Raw genomic sequence first — 21,892 nt, 5'->3', positions numbered from 1 at the left:
AAATAGTTCTCTCCAACCCTTGCCCCTCTGGTACCCCTACCACTGCTGGCAAGTCTCTTAAACTGCTGCCTCTACTCTGGGTCTCAGGACTCCTGGAGCACAACCATCCTCTACAATGGCTAGAGTCCCAGCCTCCCAGAATGCTCCACCTTTGTCCAGTGTCAGCCCTTCCAATCTCCAGAACCCAATGTAATGTGGGCCCATGATTACAGAGCAAATCTCCAGGGCCAGGTGTTCAGTGATCTTGAACTCTTACTCCCTTCCCATTCTTTCATACTTGCTTGGTACTTAATTGGTCTGCTACCTTTATTGTGGGTTTATTTTCACTGGTGCAATCTATTTAGCCTTAGGAACTTTTCCATCTATAGAAGTTCCTTTAACATATCCTGTAATACTGTCTTAGTGGTGGTGAATAGCTTCAACTTTTGATTATCTTGAAACTGTTTAATACCTGCTTCAAATTTAAATGATAATCTTGCTGCATAGAGGATTCATGGTTGAAAGTCCTTCTCTTTCAGTATATTAAATATTTTATGCTACTGCCTTCTGGCCTGTAAAATTTCTGCTGAGAAATTTGCTTATATCCTGATGGGGTTTCCTTTATAAATAATCTTTTTTCTCTCTCTGGCTGCTTTCAGTAGTCTCTCCTTATGCTTGCTCTTTGCTATTTTAATTATTATATGTCTTGGTGTTGTCTTCCTGGGGTTTGAGTTCTTTTAATTTCTTTTTTGGGGGGAAATTGATAATCTCTTCTTCAGTTTTCTGATCTTGGTGGGTAGCGAATTCTTGGTTGCAGGTTATTCTTTTTCAATGCATTAAATGTTTCATGCCACTCCTTACTGTCCTCTAAATTTTCTGCTGAGAAATCTGCTGATAGCCTTATGGAGTTTCCCTTATAGGTAACTATTTGCCTCTCTTGCTGCATTTATGATTCTCTGTTCGTCCTTAATCTTTGATGTTTTAATTAGTATATATCGTTTTGTTGTCTTCCTAGTGTTCCTTTATTAGGGTCTCTCTGTACTTCCAAGACTGGGGAGGTTTTCTTCAGAGAGACTTTTTATTCCATTGTCTCTCTGTTCTCCTTCTGGTATCCCTATTATGCAAATATTGTTTTGTTTGGAGTTGTCACACAGCTCTCTTAGTATCTTCTCATTTTTATAATTTTTTTCTCTCTTCCTCAGCTTGGTTGGCTTTCCTGTTGTCTTCCTTCCATCTCATTGATTCTTTCCTCTTCTTCCAGCAGTCTGCTATTCATCTCTCCATTGTATTTTTCACTTCAGTTGTTGTGTTCTTCAGCCCTAAGTGACTGTTTTTCACATTTTCTATCTTTGTTGATATTCTCATTGAGCTGATATTCTTTTCCCCAGGTCTGTGAGCAAATTTATGACTGTTATTTTGAAATCTTTGTCATGAAAGCTGGTAATCTGTTCCAGTTAGCTCTTTCTCTGGCATCTTATCCTGTACTTTTGTTTGAAACATGTTCCTCTGCCGCCTCATTTTGTCAGGGTTTCTGTGTGTGTTTCTTCCTTTATATTAGATATATGCACTATGCCTCCTGGTCTAGAAAGTAATGACTTTATGAAGTGGATCTGCAGTGGTGCCAGAAGATTAAGACTCTTTGCTCACCAGTGCCTGGTTGTCCTTTGTGGTGGAGCCACAGTTGTTGTTCGGCTATGAGTGGGGCCACTTTTCTGCCTGTTTCCAAACAGTAACTGATCTTGGTCAGTAGAGGCTGACAGCTTAACTCTGTGTGCTCTTTGTGTGACATGAGGCACTTTTACTGTGATTCACTGTGGGTGAAACTTTTTCCTGCTGGTCAGCAATGGTAGCCCACTGCTAGGCTGGGTGTGGTGGGAGGGATGGGTGTGCAGGAGAGCACTGCTGGAGGGGGCTGAGACACTTGCAAGGAGGATGGAGTATTTGGATTGGCCCCCATAAGTGCCTGACAAGTTGGGCTGAGGGAGGTCTGGGGAAGCATTGTTTGCCTGCCCTTTCCCTGGAGAGAGCTCCCTCTAAACCCTTCCCCTGTGGCATGCTTTCCACTGCTTGTAAATCTTTCAAAATGTCCCCTCTATGTTGGGGATTGACAGAGCATGCCTGTCCTTCTCTACAAATGACAGGAATCTTGGCCTCCCAGAGTGTTTCAACTCTCTCTGGTATCCAGCCCAATTAATCGTCAAAGCCCAGTGCAATGTGGACTTATGTTCCCAGAGCAGATGGCTAGGGGCAGGTTTGCAGGAGTCTGGAGCAATTATACCCTCACCACTCCATTCCTCTCCCTCCCGCTTGTAGCTGGGATGGGGGAAGGGCTTGCGTCCCAGTCAATCACAGATCTGCCTATTTACCTTTATTGGTGTGGTCCTCTCTTCTCCAGGTGTAGATGGTCTGTTCTTCCGTTTTCAAGTCATTTTCAGGGTCAGTTTTATTTGCTGTAGTTCTTCCTTGGTGTGTATGTGGGATGAGGTTTCCACCTTCTCTTCATAGTCTGCCATCTTTTCTACTGCCAATCCCAAAAGATCTTTGTTTGCTACTTATTGGAGTTTTTAGTATAGTTTCTTCCCAGCAAAATATCAGTCTCCCAAGAAAAAAGTAGTTCTCAATTTATGACTCATAGACATAAAGAGCAGTAGTGCTTTAAGGGCAGTTAGAAAGCATGCAAGCCAGTTACTTTCCAACTATTTTTTACATTGGAACAATATTTTTCAAATGGAGTCTTTCATGGAAGTCCAATATATAAAACACGTAGAAACTGAACTACGGTGTTTAAATGTATGTTGGGGGCTCTGGATCTCTGTCCTTTTGGCCTCTCTCATTCATGACGTAGCTCTTGAGCCATGTGATCAAGCTGTGTCCTTGAGTGTAAACCCAGGGGCTCCAAAGAACAGTTTTAAAACTTTATTTGCATTCTAGCTGTCTCATTTACATACTGGGCAACTGAGTCCAGTGAAGGAAAATGCCCAAAGGTATAAAAGATTGCTGGAAAGGCCAGTTAGTCTGATCAGTAGAGCCAGAATCCATGTGAATGCAGAGTCCATGTGCATGTACAGAGGATGTAGTAGAGCTCTAGTTCTCTGGAGCCTCTTGTGAATTGATGTAGATATGAACACAGGTCTTGTCTTTCTTATAACCATATTTGTTACTTCAGTGTTGCTTATTCAGTTCATTCTCCTGGGAGAAGAACTGGTCTTTGCTAAAGATACCCTTGGGGAAATAATTCATGACCCTCTGAAACATGCCCTGGCTGGGTGTAGGTGGTGCATCTTGGTTTGGTCAGTGAAATTTGTGAAGTCTTCCACTTAACTTAAAGCATGCCAGTATTACCTTTCTGTGACCTTCTCATGTGACCTAGGCATTTGGGCTTTTATGCTAGGGAGATAAAGGCCTGCTATTCTTATTCAGGCTAAGATGTTCTCTTCTGATGTTCTATCTTCAACCAAATTGAATCTCTTTGTTTCTTATATACAATGCAAGCTCTCCTTCCTTTGAACAGAGATGCCAGTCCCCATGGGCCCTATGTTTTGGGGAGGGAACCCAATACATATATCCAGGAATCTATGCCTTCCCAGTGAAGGGGAAATCTGAGGATTTGGAGTGAGGGGCTCTCCTGGAAAAGAGTTAGTGGAGAAATAGGCTTTCAACCAGCATGCATGGCCTAAGACATATATACCATGGTGGGTGTCATACTCAAAAAGCCTTTATCAGGTTTTCTTAAACATGATGCCAGATGATCTCAGGGCCCCAAGTGAATGGTATCCCCACAATATGAATGGTATCCCTTGGAGTTGTGTAACCATAGAGTACTGAAGATGATGTTAAATAGATTTATAGTCCCAACTTCTGGAAGAGTGCATTTTAACTTGGATGTGTTTGGGTAGGTAAATCATGATTGTTAGGAACAAAAGGGTCCTTAGAGATTACCTAGTTCAACCCTATGTTTTACAGATGAATTTTAGAGGCCCAAGTAATAGAGAAGGCTTTCTCAAGGCTACATATATGATGACAGAATTAGGACCAGAAGCCAGGCTTCCTGAGTTCCACTAATTGCCCTCACCACTGCATCTTCTGCTCTTCTACATGTGTAAGGATCATGAAACCAGTTTGCTAGTGGAGAATAAAGGATCTATGAATGGTACTTAAGTATGTGTATTCTTCACTCGTCTTTTGAAGGTTGAAGAACAAGATCATGGGATTGCTAGAAGAGTTGGAGTAGCTGGAGGGGCTGGGGAACACAACCTGCGTTCATTGTATCAACCCAGGAAGACCTAGGCCCAGGTAAGTGCTGGAACCTTTCATAAGAATAAGTAGAAAAGTAAGTTCAAAAGCTTAATAGGAATAATATGAACATTAAAGAAATCTATCTAATTTCTCAGCAAACTCTAAGACCACCCTCAGTGCTGGTGGGTAAAACCCAAACACTGACAGATTTTCTTCTAATCACAGTCAGACTTGAGTGCTCGAGATAACTTAATATACTGAAATAATGCAATTAAGCAGACTCCTCAGGCCCAGCTTCCAGTCTCACTCACTTTAACAAATATAATTTGGGTGACATCATGAAAAACAACATTCTTTTTGTAAGTGGATGTAGATTACAAGAAAAATGATCACATGGCTTAGCCTTGGCAAGCAGAGAGGAAACACTAAATTTATCCCTTATGAAAATGTGTTCTGTAAATGGCTGGTGCTTTACACAAAAGATAGGGCTTTCTCAATATTGTGTGTGTGTGTGTGTGTATGCACATGTGCACATGCTTGTATATATCTGCCCAAACATGGGACTCTAACTAACATCCTTTTAATTCTAGGTCATAGATTTATAGATGTCAGCTCTCAAAGCAACCTTATTTATCCCAAACCACTTGTTTTACAGCTGGTAAACACTGAGAATGAGAACTGGGAAGTGACATGTCCAAGGTCATGCAACGCATCAGTGATAAAACCTGGGCTTGGGTATAAGTCTCCTGACTATCAGTCTTATACTGTCTCTTCTCCCACTTAGCACTGGGCTGATGTGGTTGGATTACTCCTCCCAGGAGCTGTCATAGTCAACCATGGTCATATCTCTATAAAAAGTTACCTCTTTTCTTTGCTTTAAACTATGGGTTTTTCCTGTTGTCCTTGAAACAACACCTTTAACCACAGCAACAGGGATTGTCTGGAGCCTGAAGCTGGCCTGTATTAAACTGCAAAAGCCTCCAGTGCTCTAGAGACAAATCCCTGGTGAGGGAGAAAGGTGGGCAGGAGAGCAGTATGCATATGGCTATAAAAGCCTATGTGAAGAGTAACCCCAAATTTGAATGCACATGATACTTTGAAGTAGGTGACAGTGGCAGAAAGTGAGTTTGGTATTACTATTGTGATTGATTGATTCAACATTTATTAAGTGTCAACTTTATATCACGTACTTTGGTATAGTGGAAGAATATAGCCTTTAGTATTTCAATGTCTAATTCAAATTCTACCTAAATATTTGTTAGATGTGTGATCTCAAACAAGTCCTCTCAACTCTCTGAGCCTTAGTTTCATCATTTATTAAATTGGAAGAGTAATAATATCTACCTTCTAGGGCTTTTGTGAGGACTTTAGATGAAATAATATATGTAAAGTGCTTATACTCTTTCTGGTATATAGTGAGTGTGGAATAAATATTCTTTATCTGCTATGTGGAATAGAGAGTGCAGCCTAAAAACAGAGATAATCATATACTCAAATAACTGTTATATATCTTTATAGTTTTGATCCCTTTAGTTCTCCTTATAAGTGGCAAAAACTGTTAATGACTATTTAATAGGTAATTTCTTAATTCCTTAATTTCTTCTGTACTAAAAAAAACCCCACTGATTTTATTTGGGACTGTGATATGCCCAGTTAAAATTTTTGATTTCTTGAGCTCCTTTGCAGCTAAAGGCAATCATGTGATATAGTTCTGGCCAATGAGATGTAAGTGGAAGTCCACAGGGTTGGGCTCCTGGGAAAATGATTGTTTCCCTGAGAGATCTGACTGGCTTGCCACATTTGGTATTTCCTTCTCCCTGCCTGGAATGCACATAGGCTGTCTAGAGTTGTAGCAGCCATCTTATAACATGAGATATTGTGGAGCTGCTATATCTGCCCTGGAGTGCAGACCATTAGCCTTCTGATTTCATGAAAAACTGAACTCCTTTCTGGTTTAAGTCATTGGACCTAGGTTTCTATTGCATGTAGCTGCTGAACACAGTCCTACCTGACACAGTAGAGTTTCAGAGATTTTTTTTTCCATTAGAATTTAAGGAAGTGTAGTAATTTTTCTCTAGGAAACCCATGCTTTTGGAGGTAGCTGGGCAGTTGCACTTGAGGTTGAACTGAAAGATATTCTCTGACCAGATATTTTGGCTCCCATTCCAATAAGAAGGCCTTCATAAGATACAGAAGGGCATTAAAGATCATGTTTGGGCCTCTATCATCAGCTGGGTCCACTGACAGTAAGAATATTTTTGTGGTGTCATCTTTGTTCCAGGTATACTGAGGTTTAGTGTGGAAAGTAAAACATAAGGCCATGGTCTAGCTAATGGAACAACCCAATAATAATGGGGCTTAACAGTGAGAAGAGAGATTCATTGTTGAAAGCATTTTGATGATGCTAACTAGGGTATAAACAACAGGAAACACTCTTGGAATTGTCTGGCTTTGTCCCTGACCAGCACTCCGAGGGACCCAAATCTATTCCAAGGTTTCTTAGAGTCTCAGATAGTGTATGCCAGTCTAAGTATCTGCTTTCCAGATAGACTTTGCTGTTTCTTTCCCCTTTATCCTGGCCCTTATCCAAAGAGTATAGTGCCTTAGGAAGAAACAGAGAAAGGGTATGGGAATTCAGATGCTGAGGAAACCTAGGAGATTTCCTAGTAAAAATGACATTAGAATTGGAACTTAAGGGATGGATAGTATTTATACATAGGTAAAAGGTAGTGCGGGTGGGAAAGGATATACCAGGCAGAAGGGAAAAGAGTGAATAAAAGCAGAGGTGGAAGGTATGGTCTTGCATGATGAGCAGGGATGATTACTTTGGGAAATTAGAGACATTGAAGAAACTTCAAAAGGACTTTATGCAGCCTCATTTAAATCTGGAATCTTTCCCAGGGTTGACAATCTATTGTAGTTCTGGGCAGTATGCAAATCAGATTATATCACCCTCCTCCCCATTCAAAACTCTCGTGGCTTTTCACATTTATAATGCCCACATTGCATGCAATGAAGATAAAAGACTGCAGAAACTCTTTGTAGCACTCATGAAAATACTCTTTGAAGGGGGATACCAAAAGACTAGAGTCAGATTCTAGAAAGCACAGACTAAAAAGCTAGATGTCAATGCTCAGCAACATTTTAGGATTGATTAGTAAGCTGTGAGCATCTAGAACAGGAAATGATAACTAGGAGCTAGCCTACCTTCTAGAATGTAGCTATAGTGTAGCTGCATTCCACCACTCTATAATATAGTTAGCCTATATTCTTCTCTGGATGTGGTTACTGGATTTCTAGAGAAAGAGGACTCTCTAGTAATGGTATACTATATGGACTTCAGTATAAATATTCTCTGTGATGTCTCTGTGGACAGAATGCAGAAATGTGAGCTAAATGATGGAACAGTACAAGATTCTTAGTTTAAACCCCCAAATGGTTGATTCATGTTTTGTGTTAGCTTAAAGGAGATCTCTAGTGTCATATTGGACTTGGTCCTTTTCTAGTCAAAATTTTTATCAATGATATGGATGAAGACATAGTGATATGTTCAAACTGCAGATGACAGAAAGCTGGAAAAAAGAGCTAATATGTTGGGTGTTAGAATCAAGATGTAAAAATTTCTTAGGCTGGAATAACAAGTTAAAAACACAGTGACATTAAATAGAAACAAAATAGGTTCTGTTTTGCAACTGCAAATGTCTAATACAGGGAAATCTGACTATATTACAATCTTTGAAGCTAAGACTTGGGAGTTGTACTCAAAAACAAACTCAGTATGAGCCACAACTATTACATGACAGCTAAAAAAAGCTAATACAATCACAGGCTGCTTTTTTGGTATACAGATGAAAGGGGGGCTAGCTCTAGAGTACTGGAGAACTTGAGAGACTTTTTGCCCTTGATTTTCAGGGCACTGTACTCTACTGGTTCTCCTACTGCTCCTCTGGTTATTTTTCAGTGTTATTTGAAAACTCTTCTGATGTCTCTTTTTCCCTCTAGCTTTATTGAAGTGAGACTGATAAGTAAACATTTTGTATATTTAAGTTGCACAATGTGATATTTTGATGTATGTAGACATTGTTAAATGATTACTACAATCAAGCTAGTTAACATAGTCTTCTCTAGGATTTTATTTTGCTTCTCTCTCTCTTCAGTCTTTATTTTGTCCTAGGGTAAGCACATCCATTCTTATAGTTTTGGGCTATATTGCCTATATACTGAGGACTTCCAAATCTTTCTGTCTGAACCTCTTCCATCATCATTGTCACTACCTTAGTCCAGGCCTTTTCTGTCTCACACCTAGACTATTGAAGTAGCCTCTTAACTGGTATTCCTTCTGAACCAGTCTCATTGCTTTTACTTCACCTTCCATACAAACACATGAGTGGTCTTCTTCAATAGTTCCTAAATAATTAAATCTAAAATCCTTAACTTGGCATTCAAGCACCCTCACAATCTGGCCTCTGCCACTTTTTTCTGATGTCATCTCTTATTACATTTCTCTAGGAATCTTACATAGTCATTCAACATCTAGTGAACACTGGGCCTTCTTGAGGATAGTGCCTTCTCCTTCAGTCATGGCCGACTACTCACTCATAGCTCATTACTTTACTTCTCTGCTTTCACGCCCTTGCTTACACTATTCTCTCAGCCTGGACTGACTCTTACCATTTTTATGTGTTGAAATTGAACTCATCTTTCAATCCTTAGCTTCTATACCACTTTCTCTGTGAAGTTGGTCATGATCTCCCAATCAAATTGAATGCCACTTTCCTTTTTAATCCCTTAACTCTTTGCTTGTACTTTATCATATGAATTAATTCCTTTTTACTGGAATTAATGTTTATTATGTATACATCTGTCAGTCCTCCTAGATTATAAACTAAACCCTTAACTGATAAGCTATATTTCTAAGTAAATGTCTGTTTGTTAATTAAAGGGAATAGCATGTGTGATAGATTCTGGTAAAGGGGGTGGGAGTACAGACTCTGTTAAGGAGTACCCTGATTTGCCCTATTTCAGGGACCCAGCATTCTGCATAAGAAGCGTGAGAGCTTCTCAGATTATCTTCTTCAGTACATAACTTAGTTGGTAGGTTGAGCAATGTTTCTACAGAATGGAATTTGATCAATGCAGTAGAAGAGATGCAATGAAGGCATGCTAATTGGGATTATCAGCAGCAAAGGGCTGGCTCCCACTCTCTGGCAGATGCTAAAAGCCTAACAAGTCCCTTTGTAGAGAGGAGAATAGAAGGAGAGGACAATTAATTATGCAGACAAGAACCTTCCTCCTCCCTCTGACCTTTCTGGATGCCAGAGGGCTCTTGGAAGTCTATAGTGTACAGGATGCTGTGAAGGTGAGGCTTTGGGTCAAGAAAGGTGGGGAAGCCTGCAACCTCTCTGGCATTGTGTGGAACTTCCCTTCCCTCAGACTTATGTGTCTTTCTCAACTTCCCATCAGAAAACTGCAGTCAACAGATCCATTTCCATGGTTACCTCCCCACCTCCAAGAAACCTACTTAAACTTAAGGAATATCTTCCCTTAACCGGCTACCCCCTCAAAGGCATAACAAAGAAGTTCTGAAGGGATATTGATGGCTTGATAACTTGGTTATCTGAGTTCTTAGATAACTAACTGCATAAATGGGTGTAACTTTATTGTTTCTTCTGATTATAAAATATATCATATGCTTAATGTTAGGAGTTCAAATACTACAGAAAAATATAAATTTAAAAATTAACTGAAATCTTATCTCCCAGAAAAAATATAGCAAAGCTAATAATAATTTATTTCCAGTGCCTAGACCACCTGGTACACAGTAATAAATACCTGCTTAATTAATATCCCATTTTGAAATACGCTTAAAAAACTTAATCATATATCTTTCCATGTCACTATATATTAAAATCATTTTAAAAACTATCTGCATTTTATTTAATTGAATGTAGAATGCTTTATTTAACTAGTTTCTTTTTGATGGTATTTAAGTTTTTTCTTTTGATTTTTACAAACAATCCTGGATGCATAGTTTTACTATAATACGTTTTTTTCTTATACAATAAACATCTTTATTGCATGTGATTTTTTTTTGAGAGGGCATCTCTCATATTTATTGATCAAATGGTTGTTAACAACAATAAACTTTAGTATAGGAGGGTCAATGCTCAATGTATAATCATTAATCCATCTCAAGCCTAATTCTCGTCAGTCTCCAATCTTCTGAAGCATAACGAACAAGTTCTTACATGGTGAACAAATTCTTACATAGTGAATAAATTCTTACATGGTGAACAGTACAAGGGCATTCATCACAGAAACTTTCGGTTTTGATCACGCATTATGACCTATAAACAATCAGGTCAAATATGAATATTCGTTTGATTTTTATACTTGATTTATATGTTGATCCCACATTTCTCCCTTTATTATTATTATTATTTTTATTTTTAATAAAATGCTGAAGTGGTAGGTAGATGCAAGATAAAGGTAGAAAACATAGTTTAGTGCTGTAAGAGGGCAAATGTAGATGATCAGATGATCAGGTGTGTGCCTATGGACCAAGTATTAATCCAGGCTAGACAAGGGCAGCAAGACATCCACGGATGCAGAAGATTTCTCTCAAAGCAGGGGGGGTGAGGTTCTGAGCCTCACCTCTGTTGATCCCCAAATTCTCACCTGATGGCCCCCCTGCGACTGTGCCTGTCTTAGGTTGTTCCTCCCGTCTCTGGCTAACCAGTCATCTTCCGGGGCCATACAGGGAAATGTAAAGTTGGTAAGTGAGAGAGAAGCCATATTGTTTGAAAAGGTTAGCTTTTTACTTCTTTGCAGATTTATGCCCTGTGGCTTCTATGCCCAGCACTTGTCTCGAGGTATCTTTACCACCTGGAGGAATTATGATACTCGGTAAATTCGATATGAGGCACGAATTCTATTTAAGGGTTGTAATTAGGAAGGAAGAAGAAAAGCTATAGAGGTAGCATATGGAAGAAAACATGGGAGGATTGATTATTTCTTTGACACATCTTCTTGTAGAGTACCTTAAGCATGTATAGGTTTTAAACTACTAACTAATTTACACACACATATTAACATAATAGGAATATGGTGACATAAACATAGCAAATCTATAATTACCATCCATCTCCAGTGAAGCCAAGAAAACCATTTAGGCACCCTAGGCATTTGTGAAAATTTGTCTATGATATGATGGATATTGTCCAACTGTACTTGAACAGTCTGAGAAAAGTCAGACAAATTAAGGCAGCCCATTTCTGGGATCTGTTCACATCCCATATGTTCTTTTAACCGTAGATAGTCTATAGTCATAAGATTTTGAAGTGCTACAACTTGCACCCCTCCCTACTCCTGGTTGAGTTCCAACAGTACAGATCCGGTCAAATTCGTTGTCTCACTGCATATTGCATGTGATTTTAAGCACAACTTTAGCATTACAGAAAACTTGCCACATCCATATCCTGAAATAACACTTGTCAAAGTTGCTGAATACATAGTTTTATACCTAAAGTTTTACAGAGTTCACTGATTATTTTCTTCTTAGGTCATATTCTTCTAATGGGAATTACTGGGTCAAAGAGTATGTGTATTTCAAATTTTACTACCTTGCAAGGGATCACAGGAAGATGGCGGTGTGAGTAGTTCAGAGGAAATCTCCTCCCCAAAACATATATATTTATGAAAATACAATAAATACAACTATTCCTAAAAGAGACACCAGTGGATGCAGTGCAACAGCCAGGATACATCTACATCTGTGAGAACTCAACATCACACGAAGGGGGTAAGATACAAGCTGCGGCCAGGTGGGATCCGAATGCTCCCCGACCCCAGAACCAGTGGGAGGAAAGGAGTTGGAATGGGGAGGGAGTGAAAGCCCAGGTCTGCTAAACAACCACCTCTAGAAATCCGTACCCGGAGCACAGACACAAGGTGCACAGGGTGCTGAATGTTAGAGAAATGGAAAAGCAAAACCTCTGTGCAGGTCCCTGCAACCAGTGCCCCTGAGACAAAAGAAAAGTGAGTGCTTTCTGGAAGTCTTAAAGAGACAGGGACTCCATAGCTGGACGAAGTCATCACGGCTCACTTAGCCAGCAGATGGAAATCCTGGGGAACCTTAGGCACCCTAAACCCCAGGGAGGCAGTGCAGCTCTGAAGCACCTCATGGCACTAAGCGGCCTACCAGTCGTTCCTCCAACTGGTACGGACCCCGATACACTGGCCCAGTAGCGGGAGAGTGGCAGTGCATGCTGGGGGCAGCAGTGCCGGAAGGGACCGGGAGCAGATCGCATGCACCAATGGCACTAGAGGGGACAAGGAGAGGTTTGTGTGAGCCTGCAGCGGCAGTGACTGAACAGCCCGGGTGTGGCTTGCACGCACTGGTGGCAGTGGAGCCAGAGGAGCCTGGTAGAGGCCCCTGTGGGAGAGCCCTGCGCACACCTGCAGCAGAACCAGAGGGAGCAGGTGCACTCCCAGCAGCTGACCAGAATCCCAGCCCAATGCACAGCTGCCTGGGCCAGACCCAAAGGCTACTGCTGGCACACAGCTGCCTGGCAGGGGCACCACTATCATGGAGGAGCGCACCTGGTGTGCCTGCCACTCCACACAGAGCTCTGTGCTGCTCTGACAGAGACCCCACCCACAGCAGCTTAGGGGACTAACCTGGTGGCTGCTCCAGGAGTGCGGGTAACCAGCACAGGCAGTGGAGAAGGGCAAGGCATCCAGCAAGCAGGAAAGTATTTTCTTCTCCCAGCTGACACACCCGCAACCTGCCTACAGCCACTGCTATCACATGAAAAGGCAAAAAAAATTTAGTCCAGTCCAAGATAGTTCAGACAACACCTGAGAGATGATCTGCAGAGACAGACCTAACCAGTCTCCCTGAAAAAGATTTCAAAATAAAAATCATAAACATGCTGACAGAGCTGCAGAGAAATATGCAAGAGCTAAGGGATGAAGTCCAGAGGGAGATTACAGGAATGAAACAAACTCAGGAAGGATTTATAAGCAGAATGGATAAGATGCAAGAGGCCATTGATGGAATAGAAAACAGAGAACACAAATGCATAGAAGCTGATGCAGAGAAAGCTAAAAGGATCTCCAGGAATGAAACAATATTGAGAACTGTGTGACCAATCCAAAAGGAACAATATCAGCATGATAGGGGTACCAGAAGAAGAAAGAGAGAGAAAAAGGGACAGAGAGTGTCTTTGAAGAAATAATTGCTGAGAACTTCCCCAAACTGGGGGAGGAAATAGTTGCTCAGACTACGGAGGCACACAGAACTCCTGAGAGATGGGACTCAAAGAGGACATCACCAAGATGCACAATAATTAAAATAGCAAAGAACAAGGACAAGGACAGAGTATTAAAGGCAGCCAGAGAGAGAAAAAAGGTCACCTACAAAGGAAAACCCATCAAGTTATCATCAGACTTCTCAACAGAAACCTTACACCAAGAAGAGAATGGCATGATATATTTAATGCAATGAAACAGAAGGGCCTTGAACCAAGGATACTGTATCCAGCACGATTATCATTTAAATACGAAGGAGGGATTAAACAATTCCCAGACAAGCAAAACTTGAGGGAATTTGCCTCCCACAAGCCGCCTCTACAGGGTATCTTAGAGGGACCACTCTAGATGGCAGCACTCCTAAAAGGAGCACAGAACAAAACACCCAACATATGAAGAATGGAGGAGGAGGAATAAGAAGGGAGAGAAATAAAGAATCATCAGAGAGTGTTCATAATAGCTCAATAAGTGAGTTAAGTTAGACAGTAATATAGTAAAGAAGCTAACCTTGAAGCTTTGGTAACCACAGACTTAAAGCCTGCAATGGCAATAAGTACATATCTTTCAATAATCACCCTAAATGTAAATGGACTGAATGCACCAATCAAAAGAAACAGAGTAATAGAATGGATAAAAAAGCAAGACCGATCTATATGCTGCTTACAAGAGACTCACCTCCAATCCAAAAACATGCAAAGATTAAAAGTCAAGGGAAGGAAAAATATATTTCATTCAAACAACAGAGAGAAAAAAGCAGGTGTTGCAATACTAGTATCAGACAAAATAGAATTCAAAATAAAGAAAGTAACAAGAGGTAAAGAAGGACATTACATAATGATAAAGGGCTGAGTCCAACAAAAGGATATAACCATTATAAACACATATGCACCCAATACAGGAGCACCAATGTATGTGAAACAAATACTAAAAGAATGAAAGGAGGAAATAGAATGCAATGCATTCATTTTGGGAGACTTTACCACGCCACTCCAAAGGACAGATCCACCAGACAGAAAATAAATAAGGACACAGAGTCACTGAACAACACACTAGAACAGATGGGCCTAATAGACATCTATAGAACTCTACACCCAAAAGCAACAGGATACACATTCTTCTCAAGTGCACGTGGAACATTCTCCACAATAGACCACATACTAGGCCACAAAAAGAGCCTCAGTAAATTCCAAAAGATTGAAATCCGACCAACCAACTTTTCAGACCACAAAGTATAAAACTAGAAATAAATTGTGCAAAGAAAGCAAAAAGGCTCACAAACACATGGAGGCTTAACAACATGCTCCTAAATAATCCATGGATCAATGACCAAATTAAAATGGAGATCCAAAAATATATGGAAACAAATGACAACAACAACACAAAGCCCCAACATCTGTGAGACGCAGCGAAAGCAGTCTTAAGAGGAAAGTATATAGCAATCCAGGCATATTTAAAGAAGGAAGAACAATCCCAAATGAATAGTCTCATGTCACAATTATCAAAATGGGAAAAAGAAGAACAAACAAGGCCTAAGGTCAGCAGAAAGAGGCACATAATAAAGATCAGAGAAGAAATAAATAAAATTGAGAAGAATAAAACAGTAGAAAAAATCAAAGAACAAAAAGCTGGTTCTTCAAGAAAATAAACAAAATAGATAAGCCTCTAGCCAGACTCATTAAGAGAAAAAGAGAGTCAACACACATGAACAGAATCAGAAACGAGAAAGGAAAAATCACGACAGACCCCAGAGAAGTACAAAGAATTATTAGAGAATACTATGAAAACCTATATGCTAACTAGCTGGAAAACCTAGGAGAAATGGACAAATTCCTAGAAAAATACAACCTTCCAAGACTGACTCACCAAGAAACAGAAAATCTAAACAAATTACCAGCAATGAAATTGAAGTGGTAATCAAAGAACTACCCAAGAACAAAACCCCCGGGTAGATGGATTTACCTCGCAATTTTATCAGACATACAGAGAAGACATATTACCCATTCTCCTTAAAGTTTTCCAAAAAATAGAAGAGGATGGAATACTCCCAAACTCATTGTATGAAGCCAACATCACCCTAATAACAAAACCAGGCAAAGACCCCACCAAAAAAGAAAACTACAAACCAATATCCATGATGAACATAGATGCAAAAATACTCAACAAAATATCAGCAAACCAAATTAAAAAATACATCAAGAGGATCATACACCATTACCAAGTGGGATTCATCACAGGGATGCAAGGATGGTACAACATTCGAAACTCCATCAACATGATCCACCACATCAACAAATAGGACAAAACCCACATGATCATCTCCATAGCATTGAGTCCCCTATACAGAATTTTCTTGTTTTTAAAAACAATTTGATCAATGAATATGAGTGATGCCCACTCAAAAAAAAAGCATTCGACAAAATTCAACAACGATTCATGATAAAAACTCTCAACAAAATGGGCATAGAGGGCAAGTAACTCAACATAATAAAGGCCATATATGATATACCCACAGCTAACATCATACTGAACAGCGAGAGGCAGAATGCTTTTCCTCTGAGATCAGGAACAATACAGGGATGCCCACTCTCCCCACTGTTATTCAACATAGTACTGGAGGTCCTAGCCATGGCAATCAGAGAAAACAAAGAAATACAAGGAATCCAGATTGGAAATGAGGAGGTCAAACTGTCACTATTTGCAGATGACATGATAATGTACATAAAAAACTCTAAAGACTCCACTGCAAAACTACTAGAACTAATATCGGAATTCAGCAAAGATGCAGGATACAAAATTAACACACAGAAATCTGTAGCTTTCATATAGACTAACAATGAACTAATAGAAAGAGAAATCAGGAAAACAATTCCATTCACAACAGCATCAAACATAATAAAATACCTAGGAATAAACCTAACCAAGGAAGTGAAGGACCTATACCCTGAAAACTAAGAGAAATTAAAGAGCTCACTAACAAATGGAAACTCATCCCATGCTCCTGGCTGGGAAGAATTAATATAATCAAAATGGCCATCCTGCCCAAAGCAATATATAGATTCGATCCAATCCCTATCAAATTACCAACAGCATTCTTCAATGAATTGGACAAATATTTCATAAATTCATATGGAGCTGCCAAAGACCCCTAATAGCCAACGCAATCCTGAGAAGGAAGAATAAAGTGGGGGGGATCATGCTCCCCAACTTCAAGCTCTACTACAAAGCCACAGAAATCAAGACAATTTGCTACTGGCACAAGAACAGAGCCACAGACCAGTGGAACAGAATAGAGACTCCAGACATTAACCCAAACATATATGGCCAATTAATATATGATAAAGGAGGCATGGACATACAATGGGGAAATGACAGTCTCTTCAACAGATGGTGCTGGCAAAACTGGACAGCTACTGTGAGAGAATGAAACTGGATCACTGTCTAACCCCATATACAAAAGTAAACTCCAAATGGATCAAAGACCTGAATGTAAGTCATGAAACCATTAAACTCTTAGAAAATAACATAGGCAGAAATCTCATGGACATAAACATGAGTGACTTCTTCACGAACATATCTCCCGGGCAAGGGAAGCAAAGGCACAAATGAACAAGTGGGACTATATCATGCTGAAAGCTTCTGTACAGCAATGGAAATCATCAGTAGAACAAAAAGGTATCCTACAGTGTGGGAGAATATATTCATAAATGACAGATCCAATAAAAGGATTGACATCCAAAATATATAAAGAGCTCACACACCTCAACAAACAAAAAGAAAATAATCCAACTAAAAAATGGGCAGAGGAGCTGAACAGACAGTTCTCCAAAGAAGAAATCCAGATGGCCAACAGGCACATGAAAAGATGCTCCACATCGCTTCTCATCAGAGAAATGCAAATTAAAACAACAATGAGATATCACCTCACACCAGTAAGGATCGCCACCATCTAAAAGACAAACAACAACAAATGTCAGCGAGGTTGTGGAGAAAGGGGAACCCTCTTACACTGCTGGTGGGAATGCTCCAAACAGAAATACCATTTGACCCAGGAATTCCACTTCTAGGAATTTACCCTAAGAATGCAGCACTCCAGTTTGAAAAAGACAGATGCACCCGTGTGTTTATTGCTGCACTATTTACAATAGCCAAGAAATGGAAGCAACCTAAATGTCCATCAGTAGATGAATGGATAAAGAAGATGTGGTACATATACGCAATGGAACATTACTCAGCCATAAGAAAAAAAACAGATCCTACCATTTGCAACAACATGGATGGAGCTAGAGGGTATTATGCTCAGTGAAATAAGCCAGGCGGAGAAAGACAAGTACCAAATGATTTCACTCATATGTGGAGTATAAGAACAAAGGAAAACTGAAGGAACAAAACGGCAGCAGAATCACAGAACCCAAGAATGGACTAATAGTTACCAAAGGGAAAGGGATTGGGGAGGATGGGTGGGAAGGAAGGGATAAGGGTGGGAAAAAGAAAGGTGGCACTATGATTAGCATGTATAGTGGGGGGGAGGACACAGGGAGGGCTGTGTAACACAGAAGAGAAGTAGTGATTTTACAGCATCTTACTACACTGATTGACCGTGACTGGGATGGGGTATGTGGGTGGGGGGGGACTTGGTGAAGGGGGGAGCCTAGTAATCATAATATTCTTCATGTAATTGTAGATTAATGATACCCAAAAAATAGGGCGGAGCCAAGATGGTGGCATGAGTAGAGCAGCAGAAATCTCTCCCCAAACCACATATATCTATGAAAATATAACAAAGGCAACTCTTCGTGGAATAAAGACCAGAGGACACAGGACAACATACAGACCACATCCACACCTGCAAGAACCCAGTGCCTAGCAAAGGGGGTAAGATACACACCCCGGCCCGGCGGGACCCAAGAACCCTTCCCCCCAGCTCTCGGCGGGAGGAGAGGAGTCAGAGCGGGAGGGAGAGGGAGCCCAGGACTGCTGAACACCCAGCCCCAGCCATCCGGACCAGAGCACAGACACAGTGCATGCATGGGTCCCTGGATACTAGGGAAACAGGGCAGCAAGAACGGTGAGTGGGTACTGGAGGCCGGTGCCGGAGGACAAAAGAAAAGCGAGTGGCCATTTTTTTTTTTGTTGTTGTTGTTTTGTTGTGGTGAGTGCTTTTTGGAAGTCTTAAAGGGACAGGAACCCCAATACTAGGGAAACAGGGCAGCAAGACTGACGAGCGGGTATCGGAGGCTGGAGCCAGAGAACAAAAGAAAAGTGATTGGCCACTTTTTTTTTGTTTTTTGGTGGGTGCTTTTGGAAGTCTTAAAGGGGCAGGGCAGGACACTTAGTCCAGAGATAGGGAATCTGGGGATCTCTGGGCACTCTAATCCCCTGGGCTGCAGGGAACATGGACACCCCTTACGGAGATAAATAGCCTCCCAGCTGCTCCCCCTCCAACGCGACTCCACCATTTTGGAGCAGCAGCCCGAGCCAGACCACGCCCAGGGCAACAGCGGAGATAAACTCCATAGCAGCCGGGCAGGAAGCAGAAGCCCTGTCTGCACGCAGCTACCCAGCACAAGCCACTAGAGGTCGTTGTTCTCCCAGGAGAACAAACCAACAAGAAGGGAAGTTCTTCCAGCCGTCACTCGTCCCAGCTCTGCAAACTATCCCTATCACCATGAAAAGACAAAATTACAGGCAAACCAAGATCACAGAGACAACATAGAAGGAGACAGACCTAACAAGTCTTCCTGACAAAGAATTCAAAATAAAAATCATAAACATGCTGACAGAGATGCAGAGAAATGTGCAAGAGAAATGGGATGAAGTCCGGAGGGAGATCACAGATGACAGAAAGGACATTACAGAAATGAAACAAACTCTGGAAATATTTAGAAGCAGAATGGATAAGATGCAAGAGGCCATTGATGGAATAGAAACCAGAGAACAGGAACACATAGAAGCTGACATAGAGAGAGATAAAAGGATCTCCAGGAATGAAACAATATTAAGAGAACTGTGTGACCAATCCAAAAGGAACAATATCCTTATTATAGGGGTACCAGAAGAAGAAGAGAGAGGAAAAGGGATGGAAAGTATCTTGGAAGAAATAATTGCTGAAAACTTCCCCAAAATTGGGGAGGAAATAATCGAACAGACCACAGAAATACACAGAACCCCCAACAGAAAGGATCAAAGGAGGACAATACCAAGACACATAATAATTAAAATGGCGAAGATCAAGGACAAAGAGTTTTAAAGGCAGCTAGAGAGAAAAAGGTCACCTATAAAGGAAAACCCATCAGGCTTTCAATAGACTTCTCGACAGAAACCCTACAGGCCAGAAGAGAATGGCATGATATATTTAATACAATGAAACAGAAGGGCCTTGAACCAAGGATACTGTCCCCAGCATGATTATCATTTAAATATGATGGCGGGATTAAACAATTCCCAGACAAGCAAAAGCTGAGGGAATTTGCTTCTCACAAACCACCTTACAGGGCGTCTTACAGGGACTGCTCTAGATGGGAGCACTCCTAGAAAGAGCACAGAACAAAACACCCAACATATGAAGAATGGAGGAGGAGTAATAAGGAGAGAAGAAAAGAATCTCCAGACAGTGTATATAACAGCTCAATAAGCAAGCTAAGTTTGGCAGTAAGATACTAAAGAGGCTAACCTTGAACCTTTGGTAACCATGAACTTAAAGCCTGCAATGGCTATAAGTACATATCTTTCAATAGTCACCCTAAATGTAAATGGACTGAATGCACCCATCAAAAGACACAGAGTAATAGAGTGGATAAAAAAGCAAGACCCATCTATATACTGCTTACAAGAAACTCACCTCAAACCCAAAGACATGTAAAGACTAAAAGTCAAGGGATGGAAAAACATATTTCAGGCAAACAACAGTGAGAAGAAAGCAGGGGTTGCAGTACTAATATCAGACAAAATAGACTTCAAAACAAAGACAGTAACAAGAGATAAAGAAGGACACTACATAGTGATAAAGGGCTCAGTCCAACAAGAGGATATAACCATTCTCAATATATATACACCCAACACAGGAGCAACAACATATGTGAAACAAATACTAACAGAACTAAAGGGGGAAATAGACTGCAATGCATTCATTTTAGGAGATTTCAACACACCACTCACCCCAAAGGATAGATCCACAGGGCAGAAAATAAGTAAGGACATGGAAGCACTGAATAACACAGTGGAGCAAATGGACCTAATAGACATCTATAGAACTTTACATCCAAAAGCAACAGGATATACATTATTCTCAAGTTCACATGGAACATTCTCCAGAATAGACCGCATACTAGCCCACAAAAAGAGCCTCAGCAAAATCGAAAATATTGAAATTTTACCAAACAATTTTTCAGACCATAAAGGTATAAAACTAGAAATAAATTGTACAAAGAAAACAAAAAAGCTCACAAACACATGGAGGCTTAACAACATGCTCCTAAATAATCAATGGATCAACGAACAAATTAAAATAGAGATCAAGGAATATATAGAAACAAATGACAACAATAACAAAAAGCCCCAACTTCTGTGGGACGCAGCAAAAGCAGTCTTAAGAGGAAAGTATATAGTGATCCAGGCACACTTGAAGAAGCAAGAACAATCCCAAATGAATAGTCTAACATCACAATTATCGAAATTGGAAAAAGAACAAATGAGGGCTAAAGTCAGCAGAAGGAGGGACATAATAAAGATCAGAGAAGAAATAAACAAAATTGAGATGAATAAAACAATAGCAAAAATCAACGAAATCAAGAGCTGGTTCTTTGAGAAAATAAACAAAATAGATAAGCCTCTAGCCAAACTTATTAAAAGGAAAAGAGAATCAACACAAATCAACAGAATCAGAAATGAAAATGGGAAAATCACGACAGACTCCACAGAAATACAAAGAATTATTAAAGACTACTATGAAAACCTATATGCCAACAAGCTGGAAAATCTAGAAGAAATGGACAACTTCCTAGATAAATACAATCTTCCAAGACTGACCAAGGAAGAAACAGAAAAGTTAAACAAACCAATTATGAGCAAAGAAATTGAAATGGTAATAAAAAAACTACTCAAGAATAAAACACCCAGGCTGGACGGATTTACCTCGGAATTTTATCAGACACACAGAGAAGACATAAGACCCATTCTCCTTAAAGTGTTCCAAAAAATAGAAGAGGGAATACTCCCAAACTCATTCTATGAAGCCAACATCACTCTAATACCAAAACCAGGCAAAGACTCCACCAAAAAAGAAAATTACAGACCAATATCCCTGATGAAAGTAGATCGAAAAATACTTAATTAAATATTAGCAAACCGAATTCAACAGTATATCAAA

This window comes from Manis javanica, chromosome X (genome assembly GCF_040802235.1).
Source record: "Manis javanica isolate MJ-LG chromosome X, MJ_LKY, whole genome shotgun sequence".
Taxonomy (NCBI): Eukaryota; Metazoa; Chordata; class Mammalia; order Pholidota; family Manidae; genus Manis; species Manis javanica.
Note: the sequence above shows the minus strand (reverse complement) of the source record.